This window comes from Columba livia, chromosome 18 (assembly GCF_036013475.1).
Source record: "Columba livia isolate bColLiv1 breed racing homer chromosome 18, bColLiv1.pat.W.v2, whole genome shotgun sequence".
Taxonomy (NCBI): Eukaryota; Metazoa; Chordata; class Aves; order Columbiformes; family Columbidae; genus Columba; species Columba livia.
Genome location: NC_088619.1, coordinates 10,072,931 through 10,095,727, shown reverse-complemented (window position 1 = coordinate 10,095,727; position 22,797 = coordinate 10,072,931). Strand labels below are relative to the sequence as shown.

General features: G+C 46.8%; 1 long non-coding RNA gene across 10 annotated transcripts in view; it reads left to right on the top strand.

The window, feature by feature from the left end:
* The window catches only part of LOC110359292 (uncharacterized), a 77,690-nt gene that overhangs the window by 41,381 nt on the left and 13,512 nt on the right, over nt 1-22,797 (top strand). For 5 of the 10 annotated variants that reach the window (XR_010467058.1, XR_010467059.1, XR_010467060.1 and 2 more), the window contains exons 3-6: nt 4,987-5,295; nt 11,655-11,731; nt 18,785-18,869; nt 20,285-21,905. This is a non-coding gene — a long non-coding RNA (uncharacterized LOC110359292). Of the gene's footprint in view, nt 1-7; nt 4,887-4,986; nt 5,296-11,654; nt 11,732-18,784; nt 18,870-20,284; nt 21,906-22,797 lie in introns of all 10 variants that reach the window. The other 5 variants (XR_010467056.1, XR_010467054.1, XR_010467062.1 and 2 more) reach the window with 5 other exon arrangements.

Below are 22,797 nucleotides of genomic sequence, written 5' to 3'. Positions count from 1 at the left end.
TTTTCAGGCTGGGGATGCAATTTGGTTTGGGAATAGAGAGCCTGTCAAGCAGTGAGCTGAAAAGTTGGAGTTTTCAAAGGGAAGCACAGCCCCTCAAGTGCTGCCCGTGTTGAGGGCAGTCTGAGCTCCTGCTCATTCCCTGACATCTCAGCGCTGAGGGCTGACGGGGCTGGGGATGCGTCAGCCCTGTGCCAGGTAGTGGATTTCAGCCTGCAGCAGCACCAGCTTTTGCCATTTTACCCCAGATTTTGTTACAGTTGTTTTTCAAAGCTCTAGTTCCCCATGTCCTGTAATTACTTGGAAGTTTCAGCATTCTGAAAGCTGAAGGTAAATTGACAACTTTGGGGATTATACAGAATAGCTTGGAAACAACCAAAGAGTTTTAAAAGGAAGAAGGGCAAATAGAGGAAACCCCAAATTGTGTTTCTTTGAAATCTCAAGATTTGTAAGGCAAACTCATGATTTTGTGGCCTAGGACATGACTGCTAAGTGCTTGGTGTTGGCAGTGCTGTGCTTATTTTCCATGCTTGGATTTCTGTATAGCTTTATACACATTATGAAAAATACAGTATTTTATGTTATTTTTTAAAGGAAGCAGATCACTTTGTTGGATGATCTCCAAACCAGACTGTAACATACCATAAAAATTCTATAGTGCACTGTAACAGACTACAAAAGGCTAAGATGTTACTTTACCAGCACAAAAACCAGGCGCATTATGGAGGAAGATAATTATAAGGTATATTTATAGCCAAAGAGAAAGAAAAAATATACACTGTGTGTGTATCCTGCATATTGAAATTTCAGAACAAAATTTGATTAGATCTTTGTAAATGAAATCCCCATATGCTGGTTTATGATATACTTATTTCTCAGCCTTTCAAACGATGGCTGCCCTCGCCGCGAAAGCCGGTCATTGCAGACAGCAGCTCTGTAATTCACAACTGGCACAGGCAGAGTTTGTGGATTCGAGTCTGGCAAATGCCAGTCCCAGCGTATCTGTTTCAGAGGCACATGCCGGGATTCCCGTGAAGGAGGCAGAGGAACCATATTGCAAAAGACATCTATAACAACTTCTTTTTCTTCTTCTTTTTTTAAATGTGTAATTATAAAGATGAAGTCACTAGTTTTGTTCATTAAAAACCAACACTAATATAATACATAATTATAACCAAAAAGAAAATGTATGATCTTTGTAGGCTTCATCTAAATGTCCCCTTCCCTAGAGGGGATACTTCCTGCTATATTTGCAAAAAATGTGTGCTTAGTGCCCAAGTCATGAATGAGAACTAAAAGCAACTGGAACACGGCGCTTTCTCCTGTGAGACAGAGCCAGCTCAGGACTGGATCAAGACCTAATTAAAGGAGCATCTGAAAGGTGAGATTGAGATGCCTTTTCTCACACTAATGAAGTGTCAGTTTTCCTGAATCACGTTGCTGTACCATGGACTTCCACGGCTTTGCCCCTGTACTGAGAGCAGGTTCGACACCTGGGGTCCTTTCCAGCCCTGAGCAGGTTTGGAGATTCCTGCCTAAACGACTTGTGAGAACAAGAATTCAAGCATGATTTCTTGATGTGGTTTGAGCCATATTACAGTTTGCTGCTGCTGGAAGAGGGAGATCCTGTTCTTCCATGTGCTCCCCAGCTTCTGGCCACGTTCCTGCCAGTCAAGCTCTGTCACTCAAACCAGTGGATGTGCCACAGGGTCCTGATGTGACGTCCTCAGCTTCTGCAGGGACACCCGGGCTGCTGGACACAACACAGGACACACTTTCCCGAGCGCCACTTCTCCCTTTCTGCACGGGCCAAAGTTGCCTCCAGCTGCCACACAGAGGTCTGCAGGGAATAAAACACGAGTACTCGGTGCCAGCTCACCAGGAGTGTTACCTGGAAGGTCTTGATCAAAGCCTCGGAGGAAGGTGGTGGCTCAGCGTGAACCTGAGTGTCAGGCTCTCCTTTCACCACTCTTCTGGTTGTAGAAATAGGAGCTCAACTAGGGACAAAACAAGAACTAGAGGTTTTAGTGACTTCTGACTTCTCGCTGGAGGATGCGTTCTGTTGCGGACCAAAAGGAGCCCGCGACAACTGATTCGACTTTTAAGAAAGAAATTCATGGTTGTAACCACCTTAGCCTCTGCCATGGGGGATGTAAGAGGCTGCGATGGGTTGGTAGTTTAGTTTTGCCTCCAGTCCTGAAAATGGGTTTATTTTATCTCTTGTGGAGATTGGTTTGTGTGTCCTTTACTATGGAGCCTTCACGTCACGGGGCCCAGCTTTCCTCTCTGAGGTTGAATGAGGCAGCTTTCCCGGAGCGGGACTGTCACTGGGTGATGGCTTTGTCTCCACGATACTGAAAACAGACATCAAGGCACTTTTCACTAACACATTCCATCAATGCTAGAGGCTTGTCATGCAGGGAGCAAACACCGAGAGAAGCAAAGGAAGCATTTACAATTTGCTGCTGCGAAAGGAGACAAGATAAATCAATAGGAACTAAATTAGAACAGCCAGCGGCCCTCACACCTACTTTGGAAACTCTATTAAAATCCATGGCCTAGAATTTGCAGGAGGGATTGTATGCGTGAAGGGTGAGTCAAGATTTGAGAGCGAGCTAATGTAAGTGACACCCACTTCTCAAACTGCCTGAAAACACTTGCTGCCAGAATGCGCTGCCAGAGACAAGAGTTCTAGTAAGTATTTGCTGGCTGTCATTGGCCTCAGATAAACACGTTGGGAGGGGAATAGTGGAGGAGTCAATCAAAAGATAACACTGAGTAAAGCTCAGTTGTGTAACACAACAAGAAGTCAAATTTAACCAAAGCTGAACATATGTCAGAGTACCGGGGGCACAGCGAGACGTGTGAGGGCCCAATCAGAATCCAGAGAGTCCTATTTGAGAACAACACACAGGACTGAGATCTGACAGACACCTTGTGTGATTGAGTTGGTTGTGTGATCGTGCTGCTCTTGGGTGACCTTTTTAATTCAACTGAACTGAAATCTGTCCTAGGCGTTTGCAGAACTTTGTAGATTTCTGACAGCATCCCACTGACACGCTGAGGTACAAGAAGACTTGCTAAAAGTCAGCTTGAGGTAATTAGTCCTGCAGAAATCTGTTTATTGGTGCAGTGAATACAGCATTTGCAGGAAGCATCCGGTGTGCGTGTTCTGTGCAGTTGATCCACGCATGCGCAGTGATCTCAGACACTGGATGTAGTGTAGAAGCACCAAACAGCTCAAATCTCCAAGGCCACATGTGTTGTAGAGTTGATCCTGGTGTATGTGACAAATCAAGGATTGCCAGAAGTCCTGTAATTGCTACTCCCAACCTGGCTGCTGGATGTTCGGGAATCCTAGGCGAATGTATGAAGTCTGCTGCTTCTGCCAGGCATAACTTGTACAAGAAAAAAAAAAGGAAAGTATCCAGGAAAACCTGAGCACATGGCAGCTCTGTGCAAAGAAGATATCACTGTCAGCACGCTCGGTCCTGGCTCCCAGACTCTCACTTTTTCACAGCACCTTCAGGAGAATTCCCTTTTTCTCTGGCACTGACTGGTGTTTGGCTCGCTGGTTGAGCCCCCTGGACCTGCAGGGGAAGAAGAGCTGGTCAGGGCTGGCTGTGCAGCTGCGGATTTTTCAGCTCTGCCCCTTCCCAGAGCTTCCCAAGGAAATCAGTACATGGAAGCCCTGGCTCTATGCTATGAAAAGGGTAGAAACCTCAGAGTCGCTTACCCAGCGCCTGCCAGAGGAGCTGCGGGGAGAAACGAGTCTGGTCCTGCACCAGCCTGGCAGCCTTTGCAGAACACGGGCTTCTTGCAAGAGCAGAAAGGCACCACTCGGTAGTTAAAAGACAACTTAAAGTTGTCAGAGTAGTTACACAACAGGGGGTTCTGCCAGTCTTGGTGATATTCTTCAGCTTCATTTACATTTCTAAAGTGAATCGAGCCCTTCACCTGGGAGATGCTGTAGAAACACAAGGCACTAATAGCATGGAATATGCAATAAAAACTAAGCAATGTAAAACACATGCAGTATAAGTGGGAAGAGAATTCTGTGCATGCTCTCTGCAGTTGCCTGGGTCTTAAGCATGCATTGAATTGCAGCAAGTAAAGGCTATGGAGTACAGATCATAAACTTGAATTCCACTGCAAAACTGTGAGGGCAGAGATCTGACCATCACTATAAAATATGAGAAGTGGTTTTAGGAGCATCTGTTTTGATGAGAGGGATTTCAGAATTGCTTTTCAAAGGTCGACTGCACAGCGTTTTCCGAATATCAGGCGCCAGGATTGCTCTTCTCTTTGTAAACCCCCTGATGTTTCTTGTGCATTGGCACTGCACCTCGCTGGGGGAGACTTTGTTTCACAATGGGATATTTGGGCACTGTGGTAATGGGAACTAGGAAAAACTCAGAAGGACTTTCATGCTGCATCACAACTTATCTTCTGCATAGCAGAAGGAAGGGTTCCAGATCTTCTGCTTTTTACCTTTAGGATATTTATGGCAAACATCTCTTAAATGTCTATTTTTTTCTGTCTTTCCTACAACAAACAGCTGGGAGATAATTCACTCTTAAGTGCTCAGGCTAGCTGTGCTGGCTTTGCTGTTGTGTGTGTCCTGGAAATGAGCTACAGGTGGCAACGCAAGCTCCATACTTGGGCACCACCCTAACGTACCGTGTGCCACCCATACGGACGTTGTTTTTGCAGAGCGAGAACTAAAACCTGGAAGATGGGCTTGTAAAGTCTCTCTAGTGGATCGCTGGTGGGAAGGTTTGTCCTTGCTCAGTGCCTGTCCATGGGGCAGCCGTTGTCACCAGGCTGTTCTGATGTGCCAAGTTCCTCTGATCCATATTGGGGACCTTGGGGCTTTATGGGAGGTGAAGGTGAGGAAGGCTGCTCAGGCAAAGCCTTTACAGTTGAGCTTTAAAGTATTATTAGATACATTTAATGTGAAAGCAGATTTTCTCTTCTGTCCCTGTACAGGTTGGTGAGGCCGGGAGAGCCTGTGGTGCTGGCACTCTGCCTTGGATGAGTAGAAAGGACTTTGTGGGGCTTTGGCTCAGGGTCTTGCAGGCCTGGACCTTCCGCCTGCTCCAGCACTTCTACACCACATCTGGTTCAGTGATGGTGCCTACAAGCCTCTCATGGACCAGACACTACATGAACTGAGAGCGGCTGATTTCCCATCCCAGCAGAAGAATGCTTTTGGGAAGGAGAGCTGGAGGTGGCCGTACCAGTCCCGTGGAGCACTGCAGAGGAGTTCCCTGGGACAGAAAGTACAGGAACGTCCAGGTGAGATGCTGGCGGGCAACGGCTGTTGTGAGAAGTGGCCAGGTGCCCTAACCCTGAGCCCAGCCCAGGGGAACACACCGCACTGAGCGCACACAGCCCAGAGACGGACAAGGACTGAAGTGTGTGTTCAAAGAAATGTGTGTGCTGCCCTTGCCGAGGGAAAGGTGATCTGAGGAACATCAGCCCCATGCCTTGTTTCATCCATGACAAAAACCATCAAAAAGGGAGGGGACTCCACTAGGGTTAGAAAACACTTATTTAGGAAATTTTGTGTGCAAGCACCAGTGCTGCTCTGCCCTGCGTGTCCGGGCGGCTGCGCTTGGACATGGCACCGCTCCAGCGCCCAAAGCTTGGCCTTGGCCTTTGTGCAGCTCCCCAGCATCCCCAGCTGTGATTCATGGCACACCTGGTGCCAAATAGGATCTTTTCTATTCTTAATCTCTGATTAACAGGGTTGTTAAAGTCGTTCTCAGCTCTGCTGAAACCAAACAGAATTTTATATGACACATTGGGCAAAGGCTCTGTTTGAAGTAGTCTTTAATCTTAGTTCTAGCATTAAATCATATGTAAACAGTCACATTTTATCAGCTCAGCTACAAAGTAGTTTATTTGTTAGTCTAATTTTAGTAACTTGTAGGTAATTCAATATTCTTTGAAAGAGGTTATATAAGAGTGAGCAGATCTAACTTTCCACCGGTAGAGCAAGTCAGGGAGTCCCCTGATCCCACAAAAGCCCTTTGCCTGCCATGGGGGGCTTCACTGATTTTAGAGAAGCTGTTCCAAATGTGTGAAAAAGCCGAGTGACCAGATGTGGCTCTGCCAGACCAAGGCCTGCCGGTGGGGATTTTTGGCACTTTCGTTTGACATTGCAGTACATTTTTTGAAAGTGCTAGTCTTGCATCTATTTTTACCTTGTTGTGCAATTAGCCTTTTAGGACAAAGCTATAATTATTGAACATTTTGCTGGAAGTTACTGTATCCCAATGGAAGGCATAAGCTGTGTTTTCCTTATAACTAGAGCAGGATGTAACTGTGGAATCCCAGTCTCTTTGGCAAAGAGTTTTAGTGCCTTTTCTGTCAGCTCCTTCATGCAGTTCAACAGTATAATCCTTTATCATCCATATTTACTCCATGGGCATTCAAAGGTGGGAGGGTATCCTTGTGAATATAAATATTAGCTTAGATTAGCCTTTACTATAGGACTTAATTTTTCCTACTGGAAAAATTTCTCTCCATTGGAAACCTGAAAGATGTTCCCATGTGAAATGTGGTGTGCAGGGTGTGAGACTATTTCCCTATGCGCGAAGGCATTTCAAGATGATTTCTGAGCAAACGTGGATATAGTTTTGCTGCTGCTTGGCCCAGTGTGTTAGAGGAGGGAAGGGGCTGATTGCAGTGATCTTACATAAAATTGAACTGAGTCCAGGAACATTTTATAGATTGAGACTCTCCTTTCCGAAATTGCAGCACCTGGGATCTCCAGGTGATTTTGATGGGAGCAGGGGAATCTCAGCAACCTCTGGTGAAGGATTGTGGCTCTTTTTCCTATTCCTGCTTCTAGCCAGACATTGCAGAGTCAACTTCCAAACGGCCTGACTGTGCGTGCCCTACTCCTGTTTCATCGGCGAGCCTTATTGTGTCATGGGGGAATTTCACCCATAAATGACGATCCCTTTTTTTTTCTGTTGGGAAATTCAGGCTGAATAAATGCCAAAGAAAGCTTCAAATGTTCCCGATTTTCTGCCCAGCATCTTGCATGCTTGAGTACTGGTCATACCCAGATCAGTATTAACTCACGCTGGTAACTGAAATTCCTCCTACAGGGATCAAAGTTGTGCGATCTAAAGTAGAAATGCCTTAATTTGGTTTAAATTGATGTAATCCGGGATTCGGCCACGTTTGTAGCAGCTGGCCTGAGTTCTTGACTGTACACATCCCAGTCCTTTACAAAGGCAATGTTCACAGGAAACATCTTTCCCCCTTTATTTTGCAGTTCAGCCAGCTAAAGACATTATCTGCCTGACTTGTATGTCTGTATTTGGGGAGGACTGGAGTTTAAAACACTTTAAAGAATATTCCGAAATCGTAACCTACAAGGTTCTCACTTGGTTCACATGGTTGGGAAATCTGGATACCAGTGCAGGAAACACCAATATGAAGAGAATAATGTGGTTCAATTGACTGTGAAATTCTTCTAGGAACAGGTGTAATTGTGATCGTAAACATTTGTGAGATATTTTACTACCAGCTTTAATCCCTGCAGAGGGGGAATATTTAGGAGCAGGAGAATAAATGTGGAAATCACTTCAAAGGCTGAGTTAAAAGATCAGGAACACAAACCTCAGGTCCTGCCAACCAGCAGCTGAGCAGAGGGGTTTGTGGTTGGATTTGATGCACCGTTTTCCTCCAGGCTGGTGCACCCACGACTCCAAGAGACCCCAGTGGGAATCCTCAGGGTGGTGGTCACCCTGGCCAGACCCCTCTCAAGCATGACCTTGTATTTTTTCCATTAGTCTCGTTTCTTTAGTGGGGTAACACAAACTGTGTAACTAATTGATGACAAACCCCAGGAGAGGAAAAAACGAAGAGCAAAATTTTGCAGCTGTGGCACTGTCTCTGCTAGGGAAAGCGGTGCTGGGTTGGAGCAGCTCTTTGTGGGGGGAGGCACTGAGAAAATAGGTGAGAAAGGTCGTGTTTCCTCATGCCGTGTGGAAGGCACAAAGCTTTCCTTTAATGAATGCACAGGAAATGTAAAAGCAGGCGAGGGTCTGAGAACTGCCCAAGGAAGTTTGATACAGGTTGAATTCCTTCCTGTGCTTAGGGCCAGTGTCAGAAGCAAAATGCCATTTACGTTCCGCTGGAGCTCAGGTTTGCACGGTTCCCTGCAAAGGCCTCTTTGCTGGGTTTTTCCCACTGCCATTAAGGAAACGAAACTCATCGGTGATTTCAAAGAGGGAAAATGAGAAGCTATAAAGACAAACATGTAGGAAGTGCTATAGAGCGATAAGGAACCTGGGATGGTAAATCAAAGCCTAAGGAGGAAGGATATGAAGGGGCATGTGAGTATAAATCTTTCTAAACCGAGCAAGGAGCTGGTGGGGCCTTTAGAGGGATGTGAATGGAGAGTCAGTGGTTGGAGCTGCTGAGAGCTGAATTAATTCCTTGACTTGATAAGCAAGGGAGAGCAGCTAAAGGTCACATACTATAAGGAGGACAGGGAAACACAGTGGTTTTCTATGTGGGGAGAGAAGGCGTATCATTTCAAAGTTTTATGTGTGTAACCCAAGCAGACAGTGGGGAAATTGTAACTATTAAAATTGACAAGTCACCAATTTTAGATCAACTGCAACCTACAATTCCTGGACTTGGTTTCTGGCCTTGGTGTTTGAGAAGTCCCTGGGAGAGCAGTGGTGTCTGAGGAAGGAGACACAGAAAGCATTGTCTCCTTATTTCGGGGAAAAAATGTAGAGATGATAAAATAGATATTACTAAAGTGCAAGCAGCAGAAAATGTTTGAGAGCCATTTCTTCGTTATGGTCAGAACCATTGCCCCATGGATTTAATTGAATTACAGGGTCTGAGCCGTCAGACAGACACACCTTCCAGCGCAAGCTGTGAGATCTCATCCTGTAGATGCTGTGCTGATGGCAGAGAATCTTGGTCAGGTTATTTTAGCCAAGCCAGTGTTTTCCAACCTTATTTTTAATTTGTGGAGCTCTAAACATTTGACACTGCAAGTCTGAGCCCTTTTACAGCAAACCTAAGCCTGTTTACTATCTCTTTGCTGATCTAAATTCTTAGGAGCTTTTCACAGCCCTATAGAAAGAGTCGGTGTGCCTGAAGGGACCACGGCACAAACCACCTGGTTTAATGAAGCTATTGCTGCTCAGAGCCTTTTATTTTCATAAGCTGTGTGAAGATGGAGAGGAGCAAAGAGAGAAGGATGCGGTACCCCAGGCTCTTCTCACCTTCATGAAATTAGGAATACTTTTTATTTCGAGGAGAGTTTCAATAGAGTTCCCAAGACTCGTGTCCCACTAAAGAGCAGAGGCACAAGGCTGCTCTTGTGAGGTGTCACGTTACCCAGGAGACAGACTGAGCAGCTGAGAAATGTTGCAAGTTTTTGGAAAAGAGATTTATATATAAATGTGTTACGGGAAAAAAATACCTCTGCTCATACACATGGTAATTCTTCTGTCTTACTTTGTTTGCTATCTTTCTTTCTTTATTGTTTTCAGAGATTTAAAGGAATTTAATTAAAAAGGCAGTTTAACTACCCTCTTCTTGCCAGATGACAAACACTAAAATAAAATGAAGTGAAATATTAGAGAGCCTGCTTTATACCCCTTTTAAAACTAAACACAAAAGCCAAATGAGATCATAGGGTTTGCTGGGCAAGATATTTCCAGAAAAGATGAGGAAGCGCTTCCGCCACTGTATGAGGAGCAACTGAACCTTCGTGTGGAAAGTCACGGTCAGTTCTCATCATCCATCTCTGGGAAGGATAAATCCAAATCAGAAGGTGACTGGGACAACGGGTGACGCTTTACAAGGAGTGAGCAGAGGAGCATGGGTCATTCAGCGCAGCAGAGCTGAAGTGCGGGCACTGCTTTCTGTAGATGCAACAGGACAAATACATAAACGAAAGGAAATCTTTGGTCGACACAGCGATTATAAACTGTCATGGAACACGCTTAACCTGGAAATGATGAGGGCTCTGGACCTTAGAGCAACCGGTTTTGTAAGACCTTGCATCAGGACAGCAGGGCCAGGGTCCCTTGCGTAACCCATCTACAAAAGGGATCGTGCATGAAGCTGTGGACGTGGAGTCTGGCTGCAGTGATCATCTCCAGTCCTGAACGCTCCCAGAATACCATTAATTTCTTCCATTAGCCTGGTATTCCGTAGGCAACTGTCTAGCTGTGATATTCCAGAGAGCCGAAAGTAAGCTGTATTATTTAGGGTTTAGCTCAGCTGTAATACATCATTTAGAAAAGATCCTGCTGTGGTGAGATGCATTCAGTAACGCGGCAACACCCAGTGTATATATTAGGCTGCACTTTGTCAGCTCCTGTGTCAGCAGGTGAGTGACCAGGGTGCCCCAGACCCACCAGCTCTGCTGCGTGGAGCTCAGCCTGTCTCGGTTTTACATCTTTTGCAAACCTGGTGCTGCCACGTTCCTCACCAGCACCCGGCACGCCGGTATCAGTGCATCTCTGCTGGAACGAGCAGGCTTCGCTCCTGACCCCATGTATCCCTCTGTCTGCCTTTCTGTCCCTTCCCTCTGCGGCAGGTTTCAGCTGCTTGGTCCTCTGTCCTCAAGCCCCTCAAGCCCCTGCCCACATTCCCTTTCTAAAAGGTATTTTGGGGTTTCAGCTGTAGTAATCTGGGTGTGAGTAGCTGAGGGTGCAAACACCACGATCCCTGCAGGGGGTCTCCAGCCCTGCACCCCGGGATCCTGGAGTTCTTTCTCAACGCTGGTGTGACGACGGGGTCTCGGGGCTGCACCACAGCTTGGTCCAGGCAGTGGCAGGTTTATAAAACACAACGTGTCCATTGCCTCCAGCACAGACCGTAGCCTGGCTTTTCTCCTGGTGGCTGCCACAGCCATAAGCCTGTGTCTGCTGCCGTGCCTTCCTCTGCAGCAGCTGCATCCCCGACCACTCAGAGCTCTCCCATCGCGGTGGGGGCACTTTCAGCACCTCCCGGGCTCCTGGTAGCTGTACTTCATCCCACTTACTACCAGTAGCTGGAGGCGGGGTCTGGAAACGGCGATGCAGGAAGGGAGGGGACCCATAGGGCTGCTTTCATCCTGCCGTTCGCGCTGTTTGTCGGTACCGAGAGCTGTCCAGCTTTGCCGAGGGTCTCTGCTGGACCCTCCCTGGGCAGGAGGCAGAGCCGGGACGGAGCAGCCGGCGGGTGTCAGATGTCTGTTGTAGCCTCTGACCAGTGAGAAGGTCTCCATCTAAATCAACAGGAGCTCTCTGGACTTCAAACCATGGCGGGTGGATATTTTTAGAAGCCAATCAATCAGTGGTGACTGTTCAAGTTCAGACAAGTCAAACACAGCCTGCAAAGTTACACAGAAGCGCTGTGTGTCGTGGAGAGGCTGGTGAGCCTGATTATTTGACGAGCTGTGCCAAAGCCATGAGCTACCAGAGCTGAGCTCTTTTTAGAGAGATAGCTATAAAAAGTAGAAGTGTAAACAGACTGTGGATTGTAAAACACACACTTTTAAAATTGAAGCAATAAATTACAGTTTGGGCTTCCACAGAAACCTTCTTTCAAGGTGCTAAAACTGTTTTCCAAACCTGAACACAGTCCTAGGTTGAGGGTTTTTCATCCTGACCTTTTTGCAGGTGAGGAAACTGAGGCACAGAAGTGTTTTGGGGCTACCAAGGTACCAGAGTCTCTGAAGAACCCAGCTTGTCTCCAGGTAAGTGCTGGAAGAAGAAAACACACACCTGTGTGCTGGCATTGCCTTTCCCAGCCTGATCAGCTGGAAGCGCAGCCGTGGGGTCGGTCACCCTCGGGCTCTGCATGGCAGGGGCAGGATGGTGACGTTTCAGTGGCTCTGCTACAGGGCAGCACCGTCTGAAGCCCTTGTAGATGCTTCCTCAAAGAACACAAGCCAGAGATTGCTAACACTGAGCACAGAGAAGAGCTGATTCTTGCAGGAACCTCCAGATGCTATTGTAGTGTGTAGGGATGAAATAAAGTAATAATGAATCCTCTCACTTCATGAAAAATGCCAGCATGGCCTAGAGTCAGGCTGAACCTCTAAAACCAGCTACCAACAAATCAGTAGCCAGATTAGAAACTGTTGCTGTTCTGACTTCCAGAACCTCAGTTTATCCATCTTGAAAATGGGCCTGATGTTTTCCACTGTTAACCACTGAGAGAAGAACCTGTGGCTCCTGCCCTGTCTGCTTCTCTGCTCCTTCTTGTCCTTCCCCCTGTCGCTGCACAGCATCTGCTCCAGAGCTCCTTGCCGGGGTCTCTGCACAGCTGCACAAAATGCAGTGCATGATCTGATTCTCAAATTGGGCTTAACTCTCATGTCCAGTGCCAGCTGGAGGGGCCTGCTGAGTTTTTGCTGATGCATCAGAAATACATTTTTAGGAAGGTTTCTCTATAATTATCACATTATAGCTACTTCTGGTTTGCTCAGAGTATAGTAAACAATTGCTATACTTGTTAGAGGTCATGAATACAGAAAAACATTCCTCTGTGTGAAGTCTGCTGTTAAATAATAACTTGTCGTTTCATGGTGTAGGGGCAGCGAATGCCCTCAAAGGGACGTGCTGACATTGTTAAGCCAGTGATCCAGTTCCCGTGATTTACATCACTTTCTGCAAGCTGCTCCTCCGCACGGGAACAATGGATGTGCCGAGGGACAGCAGTTGCTCCACTGCAGCTCCCATCATCTTGTGTCTTGATCCTCTCGCTGTTTCGTCCACTACCCATTCTGCAGTAACAGGTGTCCTTGTCACCAAAGGTTTGGGTCTCAGGGTGATGGGCAGGTGGGTGAGAGAAGCTGTTAATGTGACAACTGTGCAGGGTCCAGCTCCAGGCAGGCAGGGAAGTGAGTGGCAAGAGGAGGTGATCTGGCACACTGAGATTATTAACGAGTAGTTTCATGATTAGCAGTCTAATGAACAGCATTCACCCTTGTGGCGTCTCTGCTGTCTGATCTGGAGGGAGCACTCGCTGCTGCCTTTTCCTCGGGGGATGCTAATGGTGTCTGTGTGCTCCATCTGTCATCCCCAGTGCACCTCTGGGAGCTCAGAGCTTTGAGAAATCCTCCTGTGTCTCGTTGAAGTGGTCTGACGTGCTCAAGAACTACTCGCACACACACATGCTGCGATCACATGTAAAGCTTTGTTTCCTTAGGAAATACAGGCTTTACAATAATCACCTCGCCGTTTGCCCAGACGTAACGTGAAGTTGCAGTTTTCAAGAAATGCAAGGATACAGCTGTAGCTCCAATCAGTTAACAAAATGGGAAAATTAATGATCTCAGGGCCCCAGGAGTCCCATCTCAAGGCCAAAGCAGAAACTGAGAAACCTGACTGAGCTGCAAAAGCTGGGCAGAGCGGAGAGCACCGGCCTGGGCAGGTGGCAGACGTGTCATTGCTGATGACTCTCGGTCTCTTACTGTGGTGGGGGGAATCTGTCGTTTTTATATGGTCAAAAGAAAATGATGTCTTGGCAAAAACGTGGCAAGTGTAAGGATTCCGTCTGAAAGGAGCTCAGTAGGGACGTGTAGGAGCTGATTGCAAGTTGAGGAAAAGCTCTTTTGTGAAATGGGCCTTAAGGTTTGCAAAGGACTGCAGAGATGGAGGAACATCTTTTGCAGAATAAGCCCTGAGAGAGAATAGAAGAGCTGAACTGTATCTAATGAACCATAGCAGCGTATGAGGGCGTGTTGCTGAGGTGGATTAGGATTTCAAGAAGACTGATTAAGTTCAACATCTGTGACAATCTGGTCAGTATTTGCAGCCTGGGAGGCTGACACCAGTCCCATCTGCTGCCACTGTGGTTGCTGGTGTCTGCTCCCTGTGCAAAGCCCAGCGTCCTTCCCTGCAGCTGCTGCCATTCGTGGGTTGGTGGCAGATGGCACACGGTCCGCAATCCTGGAGATGAAGAACACTTCAGGTGCGCAGCGGAGCACAGACTTCTCTTTAATGGTGGTTTACTTAGATTGGAGGGAGATACAGCTGAGGGTGGACACCTGTTGCCTCTGGGGAGATGGCACTGAAGCAAAGGTCTGCTTGGGGAGCTCAGTATGTGTGAATTGGCGGCTTGCATCAGAGCTGAATACCTGTCCCCGCTTCTGAACTGGGATCTGGGGAGGAGCCAGCCTCGGGTACAGATGTGGCACTGCCCAGATGTGCTGTGACCACTGGGCTCTCCACCCCTCCACGCTGCACTGCAGCGCTGTCCACAGTCATGGAGAAGAGGATGACTGAAGGAAGGAATGGCAGTCTCCACACTCAGCCCTCTTGCTTTTCTTGGTTTGCATTGCATGCTCCATGTTGGTTTAATGCAGTTCCTAGTATTTAATGCGTTTTTATTGCTTTCTCTAATAACACCGACTGAGCACTAAGAGCCAAATTAAACAAGCCGTGCCAATAAGCCAAACATCCACTTCAACCAGCAAGCGGATGCCTCTTACCCCGGCTCCAGCTCGGGGGTGTAACTGGGAGCCCACACGTCAGAGGGGCGGGCAGGGCTGAGCCGTGTCCCTGCACGGGTCCCTGTGCCCCCTCCCCGCACCTGCTGTGCTGATCACCCAGGGGCTCCAGGTGCAAGGCTGGTTGTTCTCAAGGCTGCAATGTGGCATCTTGTCTCCTGGGCTTTAACAAGTTTGGTCTTGTTTTTCGGTGGCTGTGAGCACCCCTAAACCACTCCGACTTCGGTGGAAGCTGGAGGTGGTGATCTGCATCACTGAAAACCTTTCCATGCAATTAAAAACCACCCTCAAACCTTCTCCCCTGGTGCTGAACAGTGGTGTGGTGTTGACGTAAGTGTGCTGGAGTTTCACTTGCAGCAGTGGGTAGCTGGCACTTTTATAGGGCATTTTTTTTATTTATTCTCTCTGTCTTTTGCACAATATTCCTGAAGTTTTTTCTCTGTTTGCTTTTCTCCAACAAGCCTTCATCTCTGTCCTCCGAGCGCTGCTTCCTGTTGTTCTCTGTGATCTCCCTTGTTCCATCTTTCTTCTCTTCTCTGGTTTCCTCCCTTTCATTTTAGGTCTTTTTTGTTCAGCCTGGCTCAGCCCATCCTCCCAAAGGGGAAGCGTATCTGTTTCAGTCCCTGTCTCCGTTTCCCTCCCAGCCCCACAGCTGTTCCCTCTCTCCCCCGTTCCTACAGGCCCCTCTCCTGCTCACAGCACCATCCACTGCCCTCTCTTGTTCCTCAGCACGTCCAGCCCCTTTCCTCCATCACTGGAGGTCAACAAGAGCGAAAACACAAAATGAACCAGGAGGGGGATATTACAGTGAAGAATAATTGTGCCTGCGAGATGCCAAGTATTGTCTCACCAGCGTTAGTCTGGACTGCTTTCATCTGGCTGGACGAGTTGCATCCACCAGCTCAAGCACTGACAGAGTTTTCGATGTTTAGTGCCACAAAATCTGTGATTACGTGAGAAATGTTAGCCTGTCGCTCTGCCCCAGCCTGAGAGCCGTGAGCTCTGCAGCGGGGAGGTGGTGGGTTGGCAATGTACACTTCATTTCTAAGGTCCTTTTTCCCCCCATGCACTTTACCAGCCAAGCACCAGGCATCTGTAGCTGCAGATCTCTGTGCTTTGGCCCATGTAATTACGTGTTTTCTGGTTGTGCTCAGTCAAAAGTAAGCACAGAGCTACAGTCTCAGCTGGGACAGAAAATAATCTAACGGGCTGGCTCATATGTGATCATAGAAGATACATTCTGCCACTAATTTGTTCTGCCGCTGTTTCACCCTCCTAAGTGGGACAAGCTGGTGGAAGAAACAAACAGGGAGTGCAGCTCATCCACGTTACAGGTCTGTCTGTTCACCTGGGGTGAATTAAACACAGGGCTTAAAGGTGCAAAGAGCTTTTCACTCCAGAGGGAACTGGGTTGCATTTGGGCTGCACTGTGCGTATCTGCCTCAGAAACCATCTGACCCCTGCCTCAGGCATCTTTTTACAGATTTAGGGAATGATCAAATCTGGAAAGAGAACCTGCACAGGCTGACCCGTCAGCAAAAACCTGACGGAGCCCACAGCCACCCCATGGGCAGCCAGAGTGGACGAGACCCCAGAGCTCAGCTGTGATTGCATCTCCAGCCTCTTCCCTCTTGCCTCTCCCTGTAAGCCCTGGTTTAGGCTTTGCCTTCTGCAGCAACAAAGAAAATGTCTTCAAAAACCTCCTTACGCTGCTGCAGCGGGAGGCTGTGATAGATGCAGTCAGGGCTGGGGAATGAGCGCGGAGCAGTGCCGAGCTCTCTGTGCCATTATTGTTCTCTGCTGCAAACTGGAAGCAACTGAGAGAAGGACAAGGCAGCCCGTCCTTCTGGAACGGCCCCCCTGGGACCGGGATGAACCTTCCGTGTTGCAGGGTTTGCACAATAGTCAAGACTGGCAATTTGTTGCGTGAAGATAGTGATAAAATCCCTCATCTCAATTTAGTGTCAATATCTAGTATTTTCACAGAGATTATTCAACAGTGATCAGCATTTAAACTGTGTTTTAAAAAAACAAGTAAAGACATGAAAGAGGAAGATGTGAACTTCCAGGGCAAATGCAGGGTGTGCTGAAAGAGAAAACAATGCGGCGATGGCCCCGGGTCAGTCTTGCTCAGTCTGACCCTCCTGGGGACAGTTAAACCACTAAAGAGCTCTCGTCCCATGTGTCACGGGCAGTTGGGGTGTGTTTGCGAGCGGGGATCCTCACAGGTTCCCTCCCTCGGACTCGGCTCAGAGCAGCGCTCTGGTACCTCAGCATGTCACAGACACCACAGGCGATGACTTTGAAATGACCATCAGCATTTTTAGGGGCAAGTACTTATGGAAGTGAGATGAAGAAAATGTCAAAGGATACTATTAGCTTGCATTACCCCTTGCTAATGTAGATGACTGAATTAAAGAAGCAGAGTTACGCCACGCAAACCGTCCATTTCCGAATATATCATAACGGCCCTCTGGCAAGCTCCATAGCCCATAAAAATGCCCACTCTGCTTATAGTATTTAATTGTTTTAGCTTTTGATAAATCATCTGTTACAGCCTGTTGAACATTTTAAAGCGTTTCTTGCTAATGGATTTTCACTATGTGGTTTAAGGGATGTTGTTATTAATAAATGTAACTGCACTGAATAGTAATTTGATAAAGATGAAAGAGGCATTTATGAATTCCACTTCCCTTTCAGCTGTTGCTAGGAATTTTCACTCCTTCAGAATATATTGAATTTAATCTTGATTTCTCATTGTTAAAACTGGGCTATTATGTTCTGATTCTCTAAAGAGAGTGTTGGTGGAGTTGGAGCAGTTGCAAAGTCCCCTGGGGTGGTGCAAACGCAGTTCTGAGTGCATCAGAGAGGTCTGGCCCAGGTGTCCCATGCAGACATCCTTAGTACTGCTGGAAAAGTGGAAAAGCCGTTTGGGGTTGGGGTAGGGTTTTTTGAAGATGATTAATGGATCTTAATATTGATGACAACATGAAAAGAAAATATTTTGTCTATGCTAGATAGCCAGTTTTGGCTAATGGGTTGCTCTCTGTTACGTTATCATGGCAATGACTGAAGTACTTTGTTGTGTATGGAGTAATTAGGGGCTTGAATGTCAGTGTGTGATTGGCTGCAGTGAAGCAGGAAATGTGAAATGTCCAAAGGCTGGTATCTGCCACAAAAATGGCTCTGTAAACACTTGTGGCACACAATAATGGGAAGTACTGTGAGTTATGTTGGGACTGCATCGTAAAATTATCGTAGGGCTAAACAAGGGCAATTGTGAGGAGGAATGTTAGCAGAAAGAATGGAAAACATATTCTTTTCTAAGAAGAGAGCTTTGCTTTACTAGAATTTAATCTATGCAGAGACTGATGTCTTTAGCACAGGAGACAGGTATTAATCGCGGGAAGGAATTTGTTTGCACAGCTAGCAGAAAGCTAGTTCTCTTGAGAAATAAGAGAAAAACTATTTTCTTTTTCTGGATTGAGCTTCTAGTTAAAGATGCATCATGTCCACACGAACAAACAGAAAGGACCGAGAGGCCGCGTGAAGCTGGAGGGGGCTGAGGGACACGGGCGCTGCTCCTGCCGCTGTTTGACGTTGTGCAGCTACCGCTCCATTCCGTGCCTCTTCCCCACCTCCCACCCTCTGTGTATTTTCTTTGTTAGCTCTTTTCAAGAGCAGAGAATTTCTCTTACCCTGTGTTAGTACCGCCTGTAACTTCTCCAGATGCTACAGTAATATCATCAGAACTAATAGCTAGGCTGCCACCCAGCTCGTTCTCTCAACTCATCCTTTTGCCACGTGGCACATCCTTGGGAATAGGCAGCTAAGAGATTTATATAAAAAGCAGTAATATGGATCTGCCTCTGGTCTTATGGATAAATCAGGGGTAACTTCAGTGAAATTCAGCAGCAATAAAATGGGTGTTTGCTGTAGAGGAACAGAGACATTCTGTACAAAATACACAAACATTGCTTACAATGAAGTTTGTAATTCAGGACAATAAAATGGTGTGAGATCTTGGCTGCCTGCACCTTGCACTAGACTCCTCCCTTGGGATGGCTGTATTACATTATAATCACTCAGTTTTTCTGGACTAATTCCCTTGCATAGCAGGCTATAAATAATCATTATTGGTATTGCAAGGAGACTGTGGGTTCCTGAACAACCGTGACCGCATTCTTAATTTGTCAGTTACTGATACAATCCATCTGTTTTTCTAATTATTTTAATGATGTTTTATATGCAAAGGAAAGAATACAAAATTAGTTTTTTTTTCTTTCTTTCTAGATTCATGGGCTAATTGGAGGACAGCCCACCTGTGCATGTCTCTGTGTTTGTAAATCCTGGGTCTAGACTAATGCGATACTCAGGGGTAAGTGTTTTGTGTATACGGTTTAGCAATGTAAGACCTTAGCCCCTGGCTGCTCTCTGCAGACAATACCAATATGTTACCAGCATCCCATGGGGCACATCTTATTACTGGAGGAAGAGTCTCAGCAATGAAAATGCAGTTTTATCCTTCTCAAAGTGCCCCTTGCCAAAGTCAGCTGTGCATCCAGAAGCACTTTGAATGATGCATCATTAATATTCTGCTGACTTGCTAAGAGTGCAAGGCAGACACGGTCTTCCCTGAGGTTTTCATTTCTATCATGTCCAAGTCTTGCTACCCCAATTTCTTTTGGTCCAACTGTGCCCTCTTGGACATCCAGGGCCTGGCAGCTCTAATTTCATAGAATTCAATGGATCTGAAAGATACGGTCTTGATGTAGGAGAGAGATCAGTCAGGCCCATGGAAGAGTCTCCGTGATTTCCGCGGCCGCGGTCGCTGTCACGCAGGTCTGGGGAGCAGGGCGCTTTTGTCTGGCTCAGCAGGAGCGGTGAGTGGGGACGGGGCGTGCGTGCCGCTGGCGCTGCGCTCAGGCTCAGCCGTCACCTGCAGCCCCTCCTGAGCTCTTCACGCAGCGCGAGCAGCCTTGTCCTCGCGTGCTGGCTCTGCAGTAGCCAGGAAGGGCCATGGAGACAGTGCAGAAGAGGCACAAAAGGGTGTTTTTCTGATTTGGTATCACTGATAGACCATGTTACAAAGTCTGAGATTGCTAAAGAGACCACAATGGGAATACGACATTGTGGAACATCGGTGTCTCACTCCCCTGAGCAATCCCAGCTGGAAGGGCTTTCCAGGACAAATGGAAATGTGGCCCCTGGATTTGTTATTACGATTGCAAACAAGCCTCAGGCATCCAGGCTCTGGCCGTTTTGACCAGTTGCTACGTGCTTCTGGGGATGCTCTGCTGCCTTTTCACTAGAAAGCAAAAGCAGTTTTGTGCCCAACAGGCAACAGCTTCTTCTCTTTTTTTTTCTGTTGGTCTCCTCCATTGCCTTCCCCAGCAAAGGGGGAGTGAGGGGGCGGTGCAGCCTGTGGGTTTTAACTGGACACCATCCCTTTAATGTGGAGTTGTGTTTTTCTTTCAAGGCCAAAAATATATGCTAGTGAAGGGATAAACAGACGTGAAAAGAGGGCCGGGACACTTGGGAGACAAGACTGCTTTGTGTTTCTCAATGCAAAGAGCCTGTTCACAAGGAGGTTGCTCTTTTAGATAAACATGAGTCTCGTGACACTGTCAAGGTCAGTAGGTGCCCAGCGGAGCAGCGGGCATTTGAGGCGGACATGCTTTGGTAGAGGAGCAGAGCTTTCTTGACTCCAGGAAGTATTTTCAAGTATATTAATGGACAGGAGAAGAAAGGAGAGAAATTTACTTTGCTCTGGTGTTTCTTCTCTTTCTACAGGGTTTGAACATGCAGCAGTTTGCCAGTGAACGATGGCTTCCATCTTCTTTGGATGGCAACATGGCCTTAGTGCTGCGGTGGTGTCACTCAGGCCGTGTTGGGAAGCGAGGGCAGTGCTGCCGTGTCTGTGGCTGAGCAAGCAGGTGACGCGAGGCCGCGTGTCACAGCGGATCCCAGAGCGCTTCTCAAGGGAGCGGGAAAAGCCGTGAGTGGGTAGATGCCCACTGCTAAGGTTCAAATCCCACTTTCAGTGCAGATTCTGTATGTGACTGTAAGATGTGGATTTTTAAAGGGGCTTAGGGGCCGTTTCTCCAAAGTGTTTTTAGGGAAGGGCTCCTCTTGTCTAATGTTGGCCTTGTACAGCCAGTCCCAGCGAGGCCTTTGCTGCTGGTCTTGACTGTGTCTGGGGCAGGTCAGTCTGGATGGGCTTTGCTTTCAAGAATTAGACAGAATTCAAAGGAAATTGCTTGGCACAGACACCTAGTTTTGAAGTGAGAGAGGTTTGACTGCTGGAGGGATCTTGGTGGGTTTAGGAAGCTTTGCACTTCACCTTAGGTGCTTAAGTAATTCCTCATACAATGCAGTATCTTCTGAAATGTGATCTTTAGGCTCTTTATGTCTCCGTTGTGCGTAAAATGAAAATGCTAGTTAATACTGAGAAGTGTTCTGGGGATACAGTCTCACACATGCGAAAGGCAACTGCAGTTCTTGTAGTCTCTAAAGCACCAGGCTGTGAGTCATCCAGCCTCTGAAGGCTCTGGTTAAGAAGCAGGAGCATTTCAATGTACCTCATTAGGGCTGAATCTCCAGCACTGTCTGTAGTCACACACCAAATGTATTCATCTCAAAAAGGGCAAATGTTGAGAAATTAAGGGAACTAATTAGTGGAATCAACTGTGCTGAAGAGCTGAGGAGTTGAATGTGATGGAAACTGGATTCCAAAACTAGTTGGAACATGCAGGAGGACAAACCCTGAAGGGAAACACTCCAAAACCAGTGGGATAAATGACCAGCCCCAAACACATATGGGGAGTTAACGGGGAGCAGGCAAGGAATGGACAGATCTGATCAGCAAGAGGGTGTTTGGTTCACATGCAGCCAGGGACTGAAGTCAGGTGTCGGGAGGGGATCCACCAGTGGCCACCCGTCTACATATGGCTTGACTATGAATTAAAAACACGTTGCCTACATTTTCAGATCATGTTGAACAGCAGGGCAAAGACAGGATTTCCAGCAGGAACATAAATAAGGAATGAAAATTATCACATATAAGATGGAAAGAAAAGCTTAAAGAATTCGGTGTGCTCAGATCAAGGTGCACTGGCAGATTTCCATCCCAGGATTTGGAAAGAACTGGCACATTAAAGGAGCTCAGCTTAACCTCATATTTCTCTTTGATGACTGATTTTTTTTTCTACACAAATGAAATACAGGTGATTTACTCTATCCAGACTTGACTCAAGAATCTGATATTATACCACATGGGAAATTACTCGTTGAAGTTGAGAAGATGGGGATTAGTGCAGACGGCAAATGCAGAACTGCTAAAGCAAATGACAAGGAGCTCTGTGGAAAGGAGAAACGCGGGACAGAGGCGGTTAATACGTGGAACTCCTCAAAGGTCAGTCTTGAGCCCAGTCTTACTTGTTTCGTTAATGACTCTGGCACAGCAGTAGGAATGTAGTAAAAAAATCTGCTGAGGACACAGGCTTTGTTAATACAGAGGAGGATCAGAACATCAATCAGCAAGAAGTGACAGAATTTGAAATAGAATAGACAAAGTATAAAGACATGCAGTTAGAAATTAATAAATAGAATATCACATTACTCACTTGAGAATGACAAAAGCAGGGTGGTGGAAAAAAACATGGTGAATTAGTTGCTCCGAGGGATAACTGTGAGCCACCAATCTGATATGGAAAGGCAAACACAATCCTAGAAGATACAGGTTCACTCATGTTCAAGGAAGATTAGCAGGTACAGAGAAGGGCACTGGGGATGATCAGAGGGTTTAGAACAAGAGGAGACTAGAAGAGCTTCATTTGTTTAGTTTCTCAAAACAAAGACTAGAGGAGATAGGATTGTTTTCAGTAAATACATCTGATAGGTAAAGATCAGAGAAAAAAGAGAATTGTTTAAACTAAATTATGATGCTGGCACAAGAACAAATGGTATTAAGGCTGGAAATTTAAAATGAAGTGCTGGAATAGCCTGCCAAAAAGTGTGATATGATGTAATTGACTGTAATAGTAGGAGACTGGGTCAGCAATTCAGAGCCTTGTGTTCCTAGAGAACTTCTTTATGGGTGGGGAGTCATCCACAGTGATGGTTACACGCAGGAAACTGAAAGGGACAGCCTAGACCAGCACCACACGTGTTCCCAGAGATGGAGGCTGGAAATGAAGGGGAAAAAAAGGAGGCTGACACAGAAGCTTTTATTTCAACAGCTAAACTGAGGTCCCTCCCTCCTCCTCCCCTTATGGGAACTGGCAAACTCAGCTCTTTAATGGTAC